Source organism: Sinohyriopsis cumingii, chromosome 1 (assembly GCF_028554795.1).
Source record: "Sinohyriopsis cumingii isolate HCF-2022 chromosome 1, ASM2855479v2, whole genome shotgun sequence".
NCBI classification, from domain to species: domain Eukaryota; kingdom Metazoa; phylum Mollusca; class Bivalvia; order Unionida; family Unionidae; genus Sinohyriopsis; species Sinohyriopsis cumingii.
This window is the reverse complement of record NC_142961.1, coordinates 57,853,465-57,873,034: the sequence shown is the minus strand read 5'-3', so window position 1 is coordinate 57,873,034 and position 19,570 is coordinate 57,853,465. Positions and strand designations below refer to the sequence as shown.

Below are 19,570 nucleotides of genomic sequence, written 5' to 3'. Positions count from 1 at the left end.
AAAGTGAGGAAAAACTAAGAAATCAAACCAAACATGGACAAAAGGGTCCAATTTTTTCTTTAACTCATCACTTATGTTGTTCATTTACTGACATGTTTTTAGCCTGTTGATGACCTTGATCTGACCTTTTGACAGGGTTCTTCCTTACCCCAGGTGCAAGCTATGTACAAACTGGCAACTGTAGATGTTGAGAACTCCTGTTACTGTGTAGAAACAATTGTTCTTGTTTCAGCCACTGTGCCATTCACTTCTGAGCTATCAAAGTCCAAAACTGATATGGTACCTCCTTACCCATAGTGCAAGCCATTTACAAAGTATGGTACCCTAGATGGTGGATAACTGAAGTTATTGTGCAGAATAGACAGCTGACTGAATGAACTGATGGACAGTTGCATAACATTCTAACATAAACTATTATGACTCTTGGTGGGCATATTAATACTGTTGATTTAGGTAGGGTTCAATTCTAATGCTGGTTAGGTTTAAGGGTGGTTGAATGGTGGGTACGAGATGGTAGGATGCAGAATTAATCTATAATGGCAGTGACCAAATGTCCTTATTGTATTCCCTCACAGAAAGGCTAATGGCAACTAAAGTATGCTGATCAAATTATCTTCTCCTGAAAAAGAAAGTCCAACTTTTCATAAACTGCACGGCAGCTGAGTCCAAAATTACAAATGAAGTTGCAACAATTGACTGAATATCTGATGACTGATTTTTCGGGTGAAATGTGTGGCACAGAGCAGTGCAAAATTTGCTTCTATGATCAGTCTTTCCTAATCTGAAGACTGTGTGTGTGCGCGCACATTTGTGTGTGTGTGTGTGTGTGTGTGTGTGTGTAAGCGTGTGTGTGTTCTGTTTCTTTTGATATCTTGGAAAAATCTGTGTAGCACTTTTACTTTTTATTTTCAGACATTTTTTTGTGTTTTTGTGAATGCACCTGACAGCCACACTTGTACGTATGCCCATCTGTCTGGTTAAGGTTTGCATTTTTACCAGTTTCCCAGGCAACATAGAGGGTCATTTGTTTTTCATGAACACATTTCCAGTTTGCTCAAATATATGGCATCATCTCAAACACTGTAATCCACGTTCCAATGTAAATAAGACATCAGCTTAGACCATTCAATGTCAAGACACACCCATCAAATAAACCTTTCCCTGAGCTCATCCACTATTTATAAATATTACATCAGGATTTTTAGTGAGAAGTTGCATCTGCTTGAAGTTAATTGCCCAATTATGTCAATGATCCTTCTTCAGGGAAATTAATGGAGTCACCGACTTGCTGTTAATGTTTATGATATGTTCTGTGCTAACAAATAGGCTGTAACAACTGAAATAAATTCTTATTATCACACTAGATACATGCATGTCAATGCCTTAAGTTTACCCATATTTTCTAATCTGAAATCGTACACTGTATTATACAATACAGCCGTCTAAGTGCAGTAAAAACTTACAACGATCATGCAGACTAAATCATGAAGAAAGATGATATCTAAAAAAATTGGTGGTCCTGATAAAAGGCGATGAACAAAAATCAGACAACTTTCACTGAAAGATGGAAAAAGTCTGACGGGGTGAGGGGCAAATAATTTGCATTTACTGTTGTTAACAAATTTTGATTTACACAAACCTTCAATAAATATATATAAATAAAGTGACATCTGAAAATAAATTGCAACAAGAGAGCACACATGATTAGAGATAGGTGGTTAGAAGCCATAAACTTGTGAGCTTAATATTCTCTTATACCAATTTCATGATAAAAATAATTCCCAATTCTAAAGGTAGGCACCCCAAAATGTTACTCTTCGAATAATTCCTGATCTTAATTTTTTATTCAACTGACTATCTGCAAATATATACATATGCAATTAGTCTGTTACAGAAATTGACGGTGAAAACTAAATCACTGCAAGAGATTTACACTTGCATATACATCCTACATATAAACTTGATATATATCCCTGTATTTGCAGGACACGTCTGGCAGATCAAAGGTTTTGACTGGAACATCGTCATAAAACTTCTCAAATATGACATTAACTTGTCTTGGATTTGTTTATCCATCAAATTGCCAAAGAGTTTAATGAAGTAATATTCATACTTATGGTTTACAGATTTTTTTTGGGTAGGACAATCAATAAAAATGTTGCTGACAATTAATTTGAAGGCGACTGGACCAGTTTATTAACTATTTCTTTGTCAGAGAGTCAACAGAGGCATTGCCAACTACACTTGTTAGTACATAATGTTTATCAATTGTCTGAACATTCTAGAGCCACAAAACACAAAGATAAAAGAGGTGTGAAAGCTTGTCTCCTGGAGTAGTCAAAAACCCTATAACGGAATTAATGCCCAGGGTCTACAAGACAGACATTACAGCAGTCCCTCCCACCATGTGGTTTGTGTAGTGGTATGTCAGCATGTGATAACTTTAGAACAAAACCTGTCAAGCCATATTCCTGAATTAAGAAAGGGAGGTGGGGGTGGTTTGGGATTTTTAACTGTGATTGTGTGTGTGTGTGATTTAGACTTTTTATACAGCTATAACAATTTTTCATTCATATCACTAAGATGTCTGCAGTGTGGCAGTTTATGATGTCTAGCAATGTGGCATCATGGCTGCAGACACCCAGTCACATCATCTGAAACCAGGCCAACCAGTCCTAACACTAACCTCTTAAGACTAAGCACCAGGTGAGGCAGCTGCTACTACCATTTTTATTAGTCTATGGCATGACTTGGCCGGGGGCCCCGAGTGGTCTAAAGCGCTCTCTGTTATGGATCACTGCCATCTCACCTCTGTCTGTGTGGGTTCGAGTCAAGGATTCGGCCAATGTGGGTATGTGATAATAGCTTGCCAGTACCTTCTCATGGGTCAGTGGTTCTTTCTGGGGTTTTCCAGGCTCTTCCTCCACCATTAATACTGGCCGCCAAGCATAGCCTATCGTGTGCTAAAAAATGGCGTTAAACCCCACAACAACAACATGACTTGGCCAGGGTTCTAACCCATGACCTCCCACATCCGAGATGGATGCTCTAACCACTTAGGCCGCCAAAGAGGTGAATTAAGAAACAAGAGAATCTCAAAGGGTTTAACAATCTAATGCCCCAATATATTTTCCCCTAAGATATTCAAAATCAGAACATTTCCTCTTTTTATCTACTGAGTGTCGTAACCATCTCTGATATTCTCAAGAAATATGATTTTCAAATTAGCCACTGTGGCAGCCATACTGGATTGAGATCAGCACCATTTATGTAAGATGAACTAGACACAATAAAAAAAACATTTGTTGAAAACCATTTGTTGACATGATCATCCATTCTGGAGAACTAGTGGCAAGATTTACAATATCTTCATAATGGCAGCCACATCTGAGGTTGGACTGGCACCATTAAGGACCAACCAGGTATCATAAGTAGACTTCCTGTAGAAACCCCATGGACATTCCATTTAGGAACAACAATAACAAGATTTTCAAGATGGCCACAACATAGGCCATATTGAATATTAGATAAACATTTTTTATTTTTTTATTTTTTATATAGGACTAATGAGATTCCATAAGAAGACCTGCCGAAAACCCCTGACTGATACGACTTTCTACTTAGGATCAGTAACAATAACAAGATTTTGAAGATGGCTGTTATGGCCATGTTGGACTTCAGACCAGCACATTTTCATTTAGGACCAACAAGACATCATAAGGAGTCTTTTAGTTAAAGTCCCATGTTGCTATGACCATCCATTTGGGATTTGGGTGAGTATAAAATTTTCGAAAGGTCCTTAATGTATGTCTGGGGAGCACCATTTTCTAGCAATAACAAGATTTCAGAATGGCTGTTGTGATGGCCATATTTGAAATCTGATTTGAACATTTTTTATTAAGACCTAACTAGAAATCAGAAGAAATGTTTCACTGATGATATGACCATCCATTCATAATGACAATAACTTGGGATGAATGTGTGAGTTTACCTGGCAATCGTCCATGTAGTTTCAAAGGAATAGTGATAGCTAACAAAGAGAGGGATATATGTCAGATGACAGACAACAGACAAGTGTCATCCAATAAGCTCTTCTGGTCTCTAACCAATGAATAGAAACTAGCAATGACAATAACAAACTTTTATCATCATCCTCAAAGGCATTTTTGGACTGATCAAACAAAACTACACCATCCAACTTTACTGGAAATGCCCTTAAGTAAGTGCTACATATTTTCAAGGTAGAGAGGCAGTTTGTTGTCAATTAATTCTCGATTTCTGAAGGAAAAAAACAGTTCAGTGGAATAAAATATTGGTGTTGGCTGAAATGATAATTTTCTGAAAGAAAATATGATTACAGAAATAATAAGTTTGAAAGGAAATGTTAATCATAGAAGGAAAATACAAACACTAAAGCAGTATCATATCTGAAACCAAAGATAACACATTGAATAATTATGTAAATCAATATCTTCATTCTATCACAATTTGTTAAATCAACTTTAAATGTTTTTATTTTGAATTTCAGAAAGATGTTGCCATCAGAATACCTTTTGGGAAAACTTTAAAGAACACAAATCACATGCTGAAAACAGTCCTAAATTCCAGTGCACTCACTTGATCCAGCAGAGGGTTCATGTGTCTGGCATCAATTAACATAAATTATCAAAGTTCAAACCAATTAGTCACAATGTCTAAAATTTTCAAACAACACTTCCATCAGTTATATAAATTTTGAACATTCAATGTGTTTTTTGTTTTTATTGTTTGTCTCTGCTTTGTAGCTTTGTAGCTACCTTTGACAAAGACTCAGAGTTGAAAGCACTTAGTCTTAAGAGTTAAAAAATAGTTATGCCTTGTTCTTTGCCCGTTTGTTGTGTTTTTATACACACACGCACACCTGCATGCATGTATATGGAGTATGATACAACGTAAGTATGTAATATACGTCAATGTATTACCTATAAAACAGGTTTGTTCAATCAAATGTGTGCACTTAAATACAAGCTCTTTCTGGATAAAACACAAAAAGTGTCATAAATATATAAACAGTATTCAAAATGTTTCTTTTACTAGTATCGTAACATATTATACATGCAGTATGATAGATGGTCAAGCATGTAATCAACAATAAAACTGAAGTGGTACATGCCTTTGTATTTCTACTGGTATGAGCTAAACTCCTGAAATGTTCTGCAAAAGCAAAGATCACTGCAACTACTAGTCATCTTTTCCAAATCTGTGGTTTTTCTCTGTGTGTTTTTTTTTCTTCCAAACAAAAACAGAACTTCCTTTACAAGTTGTTTAGGACTTGCTGTACAATCCATACAAAATCAAATTTCAGTTCTTTATGAGGACTGTACTTATCTGCAAATAAACCCCAATTACATGTGTTGCCTACTATCTGAGGTCCCTACCTTAAATAGTGCAAGTGTTATGTGACATTAATAATGCATATATGCAAGCACCATACTGACAGTCATAATTCTCATCTCAATGCATTCTGGTTCAATCTAGGCTGCAGTTTTGTGCCAATGATGTGGAAAGATTAATAATGCCCCACTCAAATATAAAAGCAGCATCCACAAGGTGCATGGTCAAATCAGCTGACTCAATTTTTGCTTGTCTCAGTGCCCTTCATGTTGATGGTTGTAATTTTGCCATTCATCTGTGATGTACAATCTGTAACTAAGAATTGGAGTTGAAGGCAGATATGTTAGCCAGCAAAATGAAAAACATTCACATCACATGCAAACTGATGCCTTCATGAGAAGTGATCAGCAAGTATGTTCATTACCTTTTTATGGAAAATCACCCAAATTATTAAATCAAGGGGACATTATAAAAACTGAAATTGTCACAAGATACTTCCCTAATTTTACCCAGTTTGCCACCAGAACTGAATGAAATGAACTTAGTAAAAAAAATCAGGATGGTAATAAAAGGCAGCAATATGCACATCATGTTTAGCTAAGACAATGGTAAGAATGTTGTCCAAGTCAGCAGTAAACACTAGTGTTGTTCCGATTATCGATTATAATCGATCATCAGTTGGTTGAGAAGATAACTGACTGTGAAACTCCATAATCGATTATGTGTAAAGGGAGATTACTTTTTAGTTGTATGCAAAGGGAGACTACTTTTTAGTTGTATGCCAATCACAAAGGTTAGTAAAACTCCCAGCCACTAAAGTTGACCTGAAATTTATTAATTCCCTTCACAACTACAAATATAAAACCATAGGATATTTCATATGTGTAAAATTTCATAATTAGGAACATTTGATAAAAGATATAACTGAATAACAAACAAAAATTAAAATTTGTTCTTAGTAACCGATTATAATCGATTATCAGTTGGTTAAGTGGAACCGATTATCGATTATGAATTTCTGATCAATTCCCATCACTAGTATACACATCATGGTTAGCTAAGACAATGGTAAGAATGTTGTCCAAGTTAGCAGTATACACATCATGGTTAGCTAAGACAATGGTAAAAATGTTGTCAAAGTCAGCAGTATAAACATCATGGTCTGCTAAGACAATGATAAGAATGTTGTCAAAGTCAGTAGTATAAAAACTGGAGAAACTCTGACTTATCTGCATATCTCTGAATCCTAGCTCAAATGGCCCCTTAGAAAATATCAAGGCATTGGCCCCACATCTCTGAATCCTAGATTGAATGGCCCCTTTAGAAAATATCAAGGCATCGGCTCCGTATCTCAGAATCCTAAATTGAATGGCCCCTTTAGAAAATATCAAGGCACAGTCCCATTATCCCTGAATCCTAGATTGAAACCTGATGCATGGTTTTCTTTGATTGTTGTTGTTGTTGTGGGGTTTAATGCCATTTTTCAGCACATGATATTAATGGCAGAGGAAGAACCCGGAAAGAACCACAGACCCACAAGAAGCTACTGGCAAGCTTTCTCACATGCCCACACTGGCTGAATCTTAGACTCAAACCGCCGCAGACAGAGGTGAGATGGCAGTGATCCGTAATGAAGAGCGCTTTAGACCACTCGGCCACTCGGGGCCCCGGTTTTCTTTGAAAGCACATGGAAAATTTCATTTATGGATGTAGTGGATAGTGGAGTTAATTTTCATGCTGTCATTTATTAACACAAGTACACCCACTCAGATTGATGGGTGGAATTACTTATTTTTAATTCCTTATTCCAGTTTCTTTGAAAGCAAAATTTAAAAAAGATTAAAAAATAAGTAATGAAGAATGAGCGAAAATCTTCTGATGTCATATAATTAAATTCTGCTGTAAACACAATCCCATGTAAAAAAAAAATGTTGCTTTTCTAAATGGAGTCATGGTGGCACAGCTGTAAACATGCTGGATTCTTGACCATGTTGGAAAGAATTTGGACTCTGGTTTCACCATCAGGTTCCAATTAACATTTGAACTTGGTCAACTAAGAAAGATTCTTCTATCTGTAGTAGGGATTTTTGAAATGATTTAACTGTTTTCCTATTTTCTAGTCTTGTACATTGTCATGTTGATTAGAATCCACAACTTTTAAATTAATTTCTCTCCCTCTATTTCTTTACTACTGGAAGAGTAAAAAAGTTCTATAAAATTAGATTTAAGAAGTGGAACAATACAGTGTTACCTCTTTATAAAGCACCTAAACATGATAGAGTGAGAGATTTGGATTTTTTTATCGTAGCTTTAACAATTTTTCAGTCATATCGCTACCATATCTGCAGTGTGGCAGTTTGTAGTGATTTCTAGCACTGAGGTATCATGCCACAAACATGTGGCATCAGATTCCAGTCACACTATCCTGCCACCAGGCTGACCAGTCCTAAGACTAACCTCTTAATAATTAGCGCTGAGTGCAAAGTGAGACAGATGCAAATATCATTTTTTTATAAGTTCTTGGTATGACTCGGCCTGAGCTCGAACTCGCAACCTCCTGTATCTGAGGCAGACAACTAAATATATGATAGTTCTTAATTTCAAATGGGTATGGACATGGATCCTATTACACTGGTTGAATGTACTATCCTAGTACAATCTTACCTCACGAATTATCACAGCACTCTTTTATGATTCCCTTGATCAGAAATATAATGCGGGACCAATGTATATATTATGCCATTGCAAAATTTATGAAGCATCACTCAGAACGGAAAGAAATATTGATGTGACAACAAGTAGTCTTGCCAGACTGAATAAGAAACATTTAGTGATGAAAGGCTAAATCTGAACCCATCAAAACATGATTAATAGCTAAAGTCTTGCATGGTTTCAGTGAAGGCTTCAAAATACATGCATCTGTCAAGAACACTCATTAAAAAAATTAAATTCCTTAATGATACTGTCAGGGTGTGCACTGAATAAATGCTTCTAATACAATTGCAGCACTCCATCACAGTAATGGAATTCATTATAACACAGTTCCTGTTACAAGTATGGTCATGCATTCCATTTCATTAAGTGCTAGCAAAATTATATGCATAATGTACTTTATTATAAGACAATCTCACTATAAGGCAGTATACCCTATAGCTTCTGTGGACAGTATTATAATGAGGGAGTACTGTATCATGTACTTAATTATAAGGCAATCTCACTATAAGGCAGTATACCCTATAGCTTCTGTGGACAGCATTATAATGAGGGAGTACTATATCATGTACTTCATTATAAGACAATCTCATTGTAAGGCAGTTTACTATATGGCTCTCATGGACAGCATTAAAATGAGGGAATACTGTATCACATACTTTATTATAAGGCAATTTCACTATAGGACAGTATACTTGATGGCTTCTGTAGACAGCATTATAATGAGGGAATACTGTATCATGTGCTTCATTATAAGACAATCTCACTATAAAGCAGTATACTCTATGGCTTCTGTGGACAGCATTATAATGAGTACTGTAGCGTGCACTTCAATGTAATGCAGTCTCACTATAAGCTAGTATACTCCATAGTTCCAAAAGGCAGAATTATTATGGGGGACTACTGTATCAACATCATAAACTATAAGTCATTAGATTTTTAAATTTATACAGCAACACTTCCTTATACTGGTCCCCTCTGTGAATCTACCCGACTAGTCAGTCAGTTGGTTTCAATCAAAGTTGTTTTAATGACCGTACTCCTGGCCACCTCGATGAAACCATTTACAAGTTCTAGTTACATGAGTAGCCCAGATTAGAGTCATTTTGCTATTTTAACATATCTTTTCATACATGGACAACAGGGACCCAGAAACTCTAATGGCTCCTGCTGGACATTCTTATCCCAAATATTAACATGGCAGCTATATATTTGTGAAATTTAATATAAAAACATTCAAAAGAGATAAAAAAAAGTTGTGATAAAAAAAGAAAAACAGAGATATACAATATAAATAAATGACCTGATTTCTGTTTTTACTGCTGCTTAAGTTAGTAATATTCTCCAACGACTGACTGATTTCCTCTCAAAGTAATTTTTTTTTAAATGATTTTTTTTCTATCCAAATGCTAGAGAATTTTACCCAGCAGGATTTTTTTCCCCTCCTCACTTTATTGGTTTTAAAAATTTATCATTAATTGACAACAAGTAGACTTACCTCAAAAATATGTAACATCTCATTCTTAACAAGGTCAATCCTACGGAACATGCCTCTAATGTACAAATAGCCGCCATTCTGACTGCCTTAGCAATTTATGACGCAAGGAATGACAGAAGATGTGTATGCAGAAAACTTTTTTTTATTTCCAACCTCTCAGTCAATCCTATGTCAATCCAATTGTAGGAATAGCTGATGTTGTCCAAATAGACTGTTTTCCTTTTTGGGGGAAAAGATTTCTATAAAACAAAATGATTTTTTTTTGCAAATTACTATTCCAGCATGCATCTTGGGCATATCTGCATCTTACAGAAATATACATTGTGATCCAAATGGTAACACCTCATTCAGGAACAATTCCATCAATTTACCTTTCATTCATACTTCAGGGACCCCCAAATTTTGTATTTGACTCCCATTTTTACCAGTTCTGACACCAATGGGAATTTTGACTCCCAATCTTGCATTTCTAGGGGATACACTGAATCCAGTAAAGTCAGATGGTGACTTTATGTACCAGGTCCACAAATAAGTCTGAAACTGTGTGAATTTTGTACTGAAGCAGTATAAATTTCATACAATTTTATGGCAACAGATAAATAAGTGAACACTGCAGGGCCAACACGACCCATTCAGTTTAAACTGATGAATGTGTTTAGGTAATGTGCTAAGGCCCCCAGCATTAAGGGAATACATGAAGTTCCTATACTGGTATGTACACAGATTACTCCATTGTGTGCCAAGGTGTGACCTGAGAATCATATTAGCAGTTGGTGTCTAAATTACGATATCATGATATATGATGTAACGAGAGATGATTTTCTGAGTAGTTGTTGTTGTTCTAGGGTTTAACACCATTTTTCAGCACAGGATAGGCTATACATGGCGGCCAGTATAACTGGTGGAGGAAGAACCTTGGAAAACCCATGGAAGAACCACCGACCCACGAGAAGCTACTGGCAGGCTTTCCCACGTACCTACACTAGCCAAGCCTTGGACTCAAACCTACGCAGACAGAGGTAAGATGGCAGTGATCCGGAACAGTTAGCGCTTTAGACCACTTGGCCACTTGGTGCCCCTTTCTGAGTAGTAAGGACCTAACAACTATTTAGGTTGCCAATTTATATATTTAAAAAAAAAGGGAAATAGTTCCACACTGAACCAGCAAAGCAATGGGGATGAAGAAGGAATACATATTGCAGTTGAGACCTGTAAGAAGCTGGATACTTGAGAGAGGTCACTGTAGGCCACATCACACTAGAAGCCAGAGGGAATAGGCCAGCCCCAATGTACTACCTGTGTTGAATTTGAAGTGACCCACAAACAGTCAGCAACTTTATGATGAAATAAAAATTTGTCATATTTGTGTAAATGGAACTGTTGATTACATTTTGTATAACTTTTGGTAATTATGCTGTCCTAATCTATGCCTCTGCTTAGATCTCTATTTATTCCAACCATTAATTTCATATTTGTATTAATCCACTCAATCCAGGCAATAACACTGTGTAATGTATATACTGTACATTACAGATAGAAGGCCTCAAGGTAGATTAGTTCTATAACTGAGTTACTTCTCTAAATAAAGTCTTTATTATTATTATTATTATTATTATTATTATTATTATTATTATAAAAAGCTCTCATTCCCCAGGCATGGGCAACCTTTAAGCTTTGCAATAGTGACTGCAAGGCCTGAATTTGGACTTAGAGTTTCAAGGCTCTTGCTTTTCTTTAGAACTGTGCAAAAAGCAGTCTAAAAATCAACATGTGACTAGTGATACATATAGTGTTACATATATTTGATTTAATTATATTTAAATTAATATATATTTATTTCAATTTACTTCTCTGTCAGGTTTAAATTTTTGTTTTTTATTTTTCATTACATGATATTGTAATGTAAATTTATTCACTAGAGATGATACTTCTTTTTAGAAAATAGTTTGTCCTTGACTGTTAGTTTATAAACATCAGGTGTTGGTCTAATTCCTGACCTTGTTTCAGAATTTGTAGGAACCTTCATTGATAAGTTCTATTTTATTTTAAAATGATTAGTTGTTTCCAAGGTCATAATGGGACTTTGTCTTTAAGATGTAAACAGTTTTTTTTAGTTTTTATTTCTTAGAGTGAAAATTATTGCTTTTCGTCAGGGTAACACTGGGTAAATGTGATCTGTAACAAGTACTTGCTTCTATAACCTTCCAAAAGATGATCATGTGACCCCATATAACCCATGTTTTAGAGAATTAATCTCAGATAAGCTGGGCTGTTAAACTGTTAGTTTTATGTTGTGCTGCTTGGAGTTATTTCAGATTACTTGGTTTAGAGTTATTTCAAATTACTTGGATTCAAAAAGATTAATTCTGTTATTTTTCTGGAAAATATTTATGCTCATGTAATATTGTGGAACAAGAACATTTTTTAAAATAAAAAAATGTATTCACCTATCAGAAACTGGAGTGATAATTCTTGTTTCTACAAGGAACTGAAGACTTCAACACTAAGACTGCAGCATACATCATCAAATGTGAAATCAGAAGAACATTTTGTTATTAGGACTTCACAAATTTTATTTTTGGATAATTCTGATTATTTTTGGATTTGATTCTATAAAACTGCAAGTTCATTTTTTTTTTATTTTATACAGAATTTTTCCTGGGAAATAAATTATTGTATTTCTTCAAAGCCTGTTGTTTTCACTCTTTCTTGTGTTACTGTTTATTTGAGCCTAAACAAGTGACATGAGACTAATATTATTAATACATTTTTCACAAGCATAAAATGTAGCAATTCTGTAGAAGAAAAAATTCTGAAAAAAATGTCCACATTAAACAGCAATACATTAACAACAGCAAATTGGTCATAAATACATGATATGATGAAAGACTGACATAGGATATCCAAATATTTTTATCTCAGTAAGCAAATGAGAGCGGTAGTCTTTCAGTCAAACATCCAATCCCTTTATTTGGGGATTAAAATGTGGCATGATTATCGTAGAAGTGGTTATGACACAAATTCTTGATCATTTATGTCATATCATATTTAAGTAAATTTAGTGCTAACCACAAATCCCATCCCACTTACAGAAGTTAATACAATGAATTGTTTCACTAACGCTAGATTAATGTCATCTGCAGGGGAATTATAAAAAATTACACCATGATTACCATTACAGCTATACAAAAATCTTCTCCAACTGAGGTAATTATTTACGCACATTTTTGCCCAGTGATTTAAGTGAATAATGCCAATGTACTTTTAGGTAAAAGGACCAATCTCACCTATCCTTTATAATTATGTACTTTTCTTACAAAGCAATATCTGACCTAGAATTGTTCACTGCAGAAAAATCCACTCTTTCAAACCTAATTTTACAAATTCATGTTTCAATGCATGCATAGCATATAGAACGATCAGATAAATGCCCCTCTTTCAAAACTTATTTTAATTCATGTTTCAATGCATGTGTGGCTTGTGGAATGTTTCAGTAGCATATATTCCTGAATGATTCATTATTTTCTGACCCAGCATGTATACCTTAATTGATATTTATGTCTTTATAGATAAAAATTATGAATAACCTAATTGTTTTAGGTTAAGATGAATCAAGATGAACAGTAGCATCTGAAGTTGTTGTTGTTGCTGTTGTAGGGTTTAATGCCATTTTTCAGCACAAGATAGGCTATTCATGGCGGCCAGTATAACTGGTTGAGGAAAAACCCTGGAAAACCCAGGGAAGAACCACCAACCCACAAGAAGCTACTGGCAGGCTTTCCTACGTACCCACGCTAGCCAAGCCTTGGACTCGAACCCACACAGACGGAGGTGAGATGGCAGTGATCCGGAACGGTGAGCACTTTAGACCACTCGACCACTCGGAGCCCCAGCTGTCTGAAGTCAATATAATGAAGCTAATCAAATCATCTTAACATACATCAACCATTCTGAATCCCACTCAGCATGGAGTTCAAATTAAATACATCAACCATTCTGAATCCCACTCAGCATGGAGTTCAAATTAAATACATCAACCATTCTGAATCCCAATCAGCATGGAGCTCAAATCAAATACATCATGAATAGATTCCTTGGCGACATAATTGCTGCAGCAGAAATTAGTGCTAAACTGAAACTCGTAGGCAATACACAATGGTCCTTCTCTATTCACGGATTTGAATCCTGGCTGAACCATACCAAAGACTTTTAAAAAATGGTACCAACAGCTGCCTCACCAGGCACTCAGCATTAAGAGGTTAGTGTTACGACTGGTTGGCCTGGTATCAGGATAATGTGACTGGGTGGGATATCATGCTATATGTCTGCGTCATGATGCCTCAGTGCTAGAAATCACTATAAACTGCCACACTGCAGACATCCTAGCGATATGATTGAAATTTTTTAAAAGCTACAATAAAAGTCCAAATCACACATGCACACACTTAAGGTCAATTTAAGAAACTACAGTATGAATATTTATTTGATCTCTCGAGACAACTGCAAGCACTATTCTTTTCAAAAAGCAGTTTGAAAGTCTTTATGGTTAAAGGAGATTAAAATATACTCTACTGCATACAATCTAGTTATACAATTCAAGGTCAATGTACATTACAGTGTAACAGGTTTTGAGTTGAATTATGAAAACCTTTTTCTTTAAAACTGATCAACCAGTCTTATCTAGAAAGTTCAAGGTTTATACTATGGATTCTAAAGGTGTCTATGTATTCTTCTGCATGCAGTTTATTCACTGCTTATATTTCCATGTCGATGTGTCCTTGGGGAAGGTAATCGGCACCCATTTCTTCAGCATGATATGGCCAATAACATGTTCAAAGTGCTGTTAAAACCATCAGAAACAAACCTGCAAAAATGCACATCCACATTATAACTTCTAAATCAACATCAGTTCTTCCAGTTCACTAAATTTAATGAAATTATGACCTCTGTTTTTTCTCCTTCAGGAAAGAAAAGAGGTTGTTGAGGTTTGGAAACTACATATTAATTTTGTTGTCTTTAGTGATTTTTTCCCACCTGGCTCATCTGATATTATATTCTGTTGTTATGTACAGTTGGTAATGCCGCATATAATAAACTTAAATCTAAACCGATGATGCTATCTGCAAAAAATGAAACTATTAGCACAAGGGGTAATTAAACTCAACTACCTGCTGCCAACCAGTTTTGACTGGATTGAGGAATCGAAAGGTTGTATCTAAAATTCAGTTCTGGTATAATTTATTCTTCTTTTTTTACATCCTTCTTTGCTACTCAGAAACTTACCACTATTGTAAATGACCAAGTATACTGACTAACAATGTATGAACTTTCTTGAAAATAGGCTCAGCTAGGTACTAAAAGACAAAATAATATATTACAGTTGAATAGAAAGGAGGTCATAATGCTGCTTACTACTTTAGGGTTGAGCCTAATAAATGTCAGCAGCTTTAAGGCAAACTGGCTGGCATAATTTCAAATGACACACTAAATCTACCATATTAGGGAACTCTTTCACTGGAACACTGCTAAAGGAAAATGGGCAAATACCCTCCAACTTGTATATAATTTCTGTATCCTGACCCTGGCCTACTGTGCTACATCTGTCTGTGTAATCTCTTACCTGGCTAAATGATTTACCCTGTAAGCATGTACCACAAGTGCTGGTGTTAGGGTTTCAAGAGGAACTCCAAAACCACATACAGCTGTGCTCAAACAATAAGCAAATATTTAAACAGGTAAAACCTGGCTGATGTTATCAATCTATAGGTTCCATATCTTTTCAATCTAAACTTCATACCAAGGTGTCAAAACCAGGTTGATTGAGGCAATTGTATTTGTCCCACTTTCCATGCAAGTTATCCATGCATAAATATTGCCCTAAAGAAGACACTTGATGAAGAGGTAAACTGAAGTCAATGTGTCCTCACCAATAAATTATTCTTGGGTGATACCGCAAACTGTGATCTAAATCTTGCTAAACATTATACAAATTTTCTCTAAAACTGACTTGTATTAGAATTTCCCAATATTATTTTAAAGTTTAATTTGAATCTGTGCAAAAAATTCAAGGTTTTTATCTGACTGAGCCATTATGGCTGGACATGAATTCAACAACCATTACCCATGGTTTTCTGAAAATACAAAAACTCTACTTTATCCATGATTTCTGTTTTAATATTGAGTAATGTTGTCCCTTTTGTACTTCAAAAAATCACAGAATCTTCAACAATATCAAAAGAAAGATATTATACATGAAAACTTGACCCAAAATTTGTCAAAGCTAAGTGACACAATAGCCAGTTCTACTACAATTTATTTAATATCCGGTGCAGTAGCTAAAACAGGCACATTTATATGGAACTATTCAACACCATGCCTTAAATTGTCCTGTCAAGAAATGTATCAATAACTTTTTATTTGACTTGCAATATGGATGGCTTTTGTTTAAAGAGTACAACGGTGACCCAGTCATGGAGGAAATGATGTCATTAGGCTTTATCAAATCACATATACTTCTATCAGTGACTATGTCCCTCTTTAATCATGATGAGTAATACAGACTAAATTTTTGTTATCAAGCCAAAGTGTGAACACTGGTGAGAACCAGTTATAATTTTTTTTAACTTTAAATACAAAATACATTTTGAATGAATTATATTTATGAAATATTTATAAAATGAATACTCTTTTATCTGATGGTAAGAAATTATTAGAAATAGCTTTGTTAAGAGACATACATAATACAGAAATTAGCAGCTCTTCGATGGGTCTCTTGTTATGAAGAGATCTCGGTAACATGAGAGTCTACACAATCAGTTCCGCTATATTATGAGTCTACCACAAGAATGCACAACTTGCTGCATCTCAAATTCAGTTTAATCCAATTTTTCGTGACATTTGTTGGATATATCATCGATATTTAAAATGAAAATAAAAATGGTATTATCATTTGAAATTCAGTGAGAAAAGGATCACTGTATATGGCTAACGAGTCCTGAGGGATGGGTGTGACATTAATAGTCAAATTGGCAGGTCACTCTCCCTTGCCTATATTTTATGCATTTCTTCATTTCGCATTCAGTTAAGTCATACTTGGTATCAATCAAAAGCAAAATAAACTTTCTGCTGAGTGCACAAGCTTTAAGAAAGCAAAAATTTAATTTTATGAGACACATCAAAAGGTTTAAACATGAGCATAAAGTTCTATCTTTGAAATAACTCAGCTTCTTTTCTAACACAACATTCAGTTATGCACCAGTTGCTGTTTTATGCATTTCTTCATCTTCCATTCAATTAAGTCATTTTTCATATTATTTAAATGCTAAATAAAATTTTCTTAAAAAAAAATAAATAAATAAATACCTCTCTTTTCTGTTGCAAGATTTGACACTATACATAAACAATTTTTTAGACTGTTAAAAAAAATATTGACATTGTTTTTGTCAATCCAGATACAGGTTAATTCTGTCAAATGACACCAGACATTTTCTACTAGTTGCCATCAAGTCACAGTGATTATCAATCAGTTCATTTACATGAATAGAAACCACACCAGACTGGTTCAGTTGCCAGTCTGTGTTATATATGTCTCTGGCCTTATTGATAACCTTGCTCACATCAAAATAACCAATGGCTATCATAAAGTTTGAGACCGGAAACATGAAACAAGGTGGGGTTAGTCAGAGGGACTAAACATTTGTATACATATAAATATAAATTTTTGGACATTGTTCTGCAGGAAAGTTCAACTAAGCCATGTGATTCAGAAACTATACAAAGAGTTAATACTGTTATTTGATAAAAGTTAACATGTCGAGTTTCATCAAAACCATGCTGTAATGCAGACCCAAACTTAAAGTTAGTATTGAGCCATTTTAATACAAATAAATCATGCAAACTAATAGGTATGCAGGTATGGATGTGTACAGTAACACTGAATTTAAAAGTACATCAAATAAAACCCACAAAATAGAGCAGTAAGATGGGCTTTCCACAACTGTTAAGGAACCAATCTAGAGGCTAACCTAATAATGCAAGAGGAAATAATCTTCAGATAAGACAATTGCCTGTGACACATATCAGGTATTGCAAATTTCTGCTTTATTCACTAGCACACTTTTAAACACCTGTGAATGACTAGGGATGCACCGGAACAGGTGAGACTATGAATGATATGCTATTCCACATGCAATAAAACCTGCCTTTGCAGACCTTTCATAATACAGGATACATACATGACACAATTTTTGAACCCCTTTTTCTCAAGTTTCTTCATTGTATTCACCTTTGTATAAAAGACAACTGTCCATAATGGACAAAATTGTATAGTCTCCTAAGTATTCTTTATCGACAGGTTGACATTACTGCATTTACCTGTGCAAAACTGATACCCATTTGAGAAGATATACCCAGAACTGCATAATGTTACTGTAGTCAAGATCTAAAATGTTTAGTCTTACAATCATTGGATGGACAAAGTACTACAGTGAAACCTGTCTTGAAAGACTACCCCTTCTGCCAAAACATAAAGGTCTCTCGTGACAGGTGGTCTCTCATAATAGGTTATAACACTATATAATTTATAAATCAGTACACGGACAACCTTGTCTTTCAAAACAGGTGGTCTCTCAAGACAGATTTTACTGTATATAATCAAGGTCTATGCTGTTGGGACTTCAGGTTCAGGGTGCATTTTAAATAGGTACCCTAATGCTAGTGATGTTAAGATTAATCAAAATAATTCAAGCTGGGTTGCAAAAGCTAAATGGACGGAAAAAAATGAATTATAATTTTCCTGAATGGAATATATACATTTAAAATGTTTCTTTTTAACTCTTCAGCTTGTTTAAAATTAAATCTTTTAGAAAATTTAAAATATGTGAATAATTTCTTCCAGATAATTTGACTTTGTGCTTATCACAATCCAAGTGCCAAAAAGAATGCAACTTAATTAACCATTACCCACAGTCCATGGAAAATATAGAAAATATCTCCAATTGATCAAAACTGATGGTTTATCGGTGAAAATAATTAAATGATGTTTAAATTTTAACCAATTCACAACACTAGTAAACAGCATTTTCATAATGGAGTACAATTTGTTTTCTTGTGAAACTGTAAGCTTTTTCACTGCCCAGTGCCAACAAGCCTCCTTACTGTCCTGTGCCAATACATGTAACTCAAAAACATTTCAAGAGCCTAATATTAAAAATATATTTTATCAAACAACATATACATAATGTATGCATCATAACTATGAGATGTCAGTGAGCTGTCAAATCTTGATGCTATAAACATGTCAAATTTACTGCATAAAATAAATCATTCAAGTACAACAACCTACAATATAATACAATTTGGAATAAAATGTAATGCTGCTGTGACCCAATTAACCAATAGATTTTAATATGTCAAAAACTGGGGTTGAAGGAAATCATGAAGCTTAGTGTTAAATCTCATTTCCTTTTTAAAACACTACCACTCCAAAACTACTACTCCACAGATTTAAATGTACAAATACTGTGAAGTGAAAAAAATATTTTGAACTTTTAATTGGTCAAGATTACTTCCAGCTTTAATACAGCTCTTAAGTGAGCCAATTATAATGAATTAAAGAACGTTTTATGTGGAGTGAGCATTGCTAGCTAAAACTGTATTGTGATCTAATGCAGTATAAATGACTATTTTGCATTATGTCTTGAAATATACTGCTACCAAGATGACAATCTTGAAAAGCAATATGATTGATGCCAGCATGGTTACCTGATCCTGAAATTTCTGTGATAATAAACAAGATGTTCTTGCAGCTGTTTCTCTTGATATTAGAATATGTTGTTGTCACTGTTGCCATTGTTCACAACATAAAGTTGACTGATAAATAATTCATCTTTCTTAAAAAGCCAAGCTCAATAGTAAAACATTTGTAAGTACATTAGACAACTTTTTTATTCTTTTCCCAAACTCAATCACATGCAATACACTGCATCA

At 34.8% G+C, this 19,570-nt stretch overlaps 1 protein-coding gene and 1 long non-coding RNA gene across 4 annotated transcripts in view; one reads left to right on the top strand and one right to left on the bottom strand.

Annotated features, from left to right (window-relative positions):
- The window catches only part of LOC149806927 (uncharacterized), a 95,196-nt gene extending 90,450 nt beyond the window's left edge, over nt 1-4,746 (top strand). For all 3 annotated transcript variants that reach the window (XR_016421342.1, XR_016421343.1, XR_016421344.1), the window contains 2 exons: nt 3,562-3,773; nt 4,529-4,746. This is a non-coding gene — a long non-coding RNA (uncharacterized LOC149806927). The remainder of the gene's footprint in view (nt 1-3,561; nt 3,774-4,528) is intronic.
- LOC149806925 (phosphatidylinositol 3-kinase regulatory subunit alpha-like) overlaps nt 1-19,570 on the bottom strand; it is a 393,140-nt gene that overhangs the window by 163,658 nt on the left and 209,912 nt on the right. The window lies entirely within an intron of this gene.